Source organism: Echinops telfairi, unplaced genomic scaffold (assembly GCF_000313985.2).
Source record: "Echinops telfairi isolate 266 unplaced genomic scaffold, ASM31398v2 ScPeMD7_2291;HRSCAF=2852, whole genome shotgun sequence".
Classification (NCBI taxonomy): Eukaryota; Metazoa; Chordata; class Mammalia; order Afrosoricida; family Tenrecidae; genus Echinops; species Echinops telfairi.
This window is the reverse complement of record NW_022106189.1, coordinates 42,328,639-42,330,951: the sequence shown is the minus strand read 5'-3', so window position 1 is coordinate 42,330,951 and position 2,313 is coordinate 42,328,639. Positions and strand designations below refer to the sequence as shown.

At 39.9% G+C, this 2,313-nt stretch overlaps 1 pseudogene; it reads left to right on the top strand.

The window, feature by feature from the left end:
- The first annotated feature begins 1,421 nt into the window (after positions 1-1,421).
- Positions 1,422-2,108, top strand: LOC101646787 (annotated as a pseudogene).
- Positions 2,109-2,313: the final 205 nt, after the last annotated feature.

The window sequence follows — 2,313 nt, the reverse complement described above, 5'->3', positions numbered from 1 at the left end:
TTTATTATTTTTAAATTTTAAAAGTTTTATTGGGACATAATCCACATATCATCTAATTCAATAATTAATTCACTGTCTGATGCATTCTATCTGAAGGCAGGGCTTTTCACATCCCTGGGCAATAGGTTAAGGGAATTCAGGGGAGGCTTACTCCCCATGGAGACTCTGCAAATGGGTTTTAAAATGGCCTTAACTGTCTTCTATAGCCTTTGTAAACCAGGTGCTTAGAATTTAAGTTCTAATACAGTTCCTTCCTCTGATCTTGGATTTTGCTATTTACAATAGGACAATCTTTTTTTGAATGCTGGAAGACTATTTCCTTAATATGTTATGCTATTCACAATGGACTATAACTGTGGCACATTTTAACTTTAATTGCATTATTGATATTCCCCTCCCATGACTCTCTGAAGCCTAGACAATCAACAATACACTAAATGAAACCCTGTGTCCTAGCATTTGACAATGATTGTGGTGTCCATACTTCTTTGTTGCTGATTTCAAGCTACCAATGTGGTGCCCTGATCAAGGAGCTGGGCAGAGATGGGGAGTTTCAGCCCATTTTATAAGATTTCAAAAAAACCAAAAACCACACAGATTTCCACCATACAAATAAAACAGACAAAACTATTTCAAGCATATTCTAGATAATAAATGTGAAGATGTGTGCATTTTAGTTTTTATAATAAATATATTGTATCTGGTTATAATCTAGTCAACTTATGGTTTCATATTTATATAAAAGTCAAGATTCCTAAGGTATGGATGCACCATCCTGCCTTCCCTAAAATGGCTAGTGAGTGGCTTAAGCACTATTTACTAATTTAGCTATCCTTTATTCATTGGTTAGAAAGTCTCATTTGACATATAGTCCATGCTTACACATGCTTTAATCTGTTCCTGACTTTCTATGAGGTTGTGTCTATCTGTTCATTCTTCTGATATTGTTAGATGCCCTTCAGTCGGTTCCAACTTAAAGCAAACCTGTGGACAACAGAGTGAAACAATGCCTCACAATTGTTAGGTTTGAGCCCATTTTTGCAGACACTGTGTCCTTCCATCTCTTTGAGCGTCTTCCTCTTTTACACTGACCTTCTGCTTTACCAAGCACCATGCCTTTTTCTAGGAACTGGTCTTTCCTAGTAACATGTACAAAATCCATGAGATGAAGTCGTCCAGTCTTACTTATTTGTTTGTTAACAAACAGTTTTATTGGCATATAACTCACGTATAATATAATCCAATAGTTTGATTCTATTAAGGAGAGTTGTACAGTCATCACCACAATTAAGTTTAGAACATTTTCTTCTTTCCTGTACTCATTGTTATTAGCTCCCCGTTTCCCCCGGTTCCTGTCTCTATCGATGTACCTATCCTGGATTTCATATACAGAAAACAACAACAGGGTTCTCTGAATAAAGATGGCGGAACATGCGTACAGCTATTCGCTGGCAACAGTCAGCCCATCCCATGGTCCAGATGGAATGTGCTTTGGCTGCGGTAGCTGCAGGAGCTCCCTCAGTGGAAATCAAAGCTGCAACTGATCAGAAACAGAAATCCATCCTGTATGAGCAGTGAAGTATCCACACAGTGAAACCCATCACCAAGCACAGAGGCTTGGTATATACTGGTGTAGGCCCAGATTAAAGGGTACTTGTACACAGAACCCGGAATTAGCTCAGCAGTGCTAGCTGGTTTACCAAGAGCCTATTCCCACAGTGCAGTTGGTACAAAGAATAGCTTCTTTCATGCAAGAATACACCCAGTCAGGTGGTGTATGTCCATTTGGAGTTTCTTTATGAATTTGTGGTTGGAATGAGGGGTGACCTGATTTATTTCAGTCAGGCCCATTTGGCGCTTACTTTGCCTGAAAAGCCACAGTAATGGGAAAGAATGATGTGAATGGGGAATTTTTCCTGGAAAGGAGATATAATAAAGACCTGGAATTTGAAGAGGCCATTCATACAGCCAGCTTGCCCTTAAAGGAAAGCTTTGAAGGACAAATGAAAGAAGATGATGTAGCAGTTGGAATCTTCAATGAAGCTGCACTTAGGAGGCTGATCCCAGCGGACGTTAACGACTGCTTGGCTGCCGGAGCACGACAATGAGTTGATCGAACAATCTGGGACCTCGTACCATCCGTTCTTCTGGCAGTTCATGGAACGCTCAGTTTTCTTCAGCAGCATCCACTCTGCGGATTTTCTTATTCCCTGCCCTTCTTTCCCACGTACATGCCATTGTTGTTAGGTAACACTGAGTTATAGTAGGTATAACCTAAAATAGTCCTATGCACCGCAGAAAAAAAACACTGCC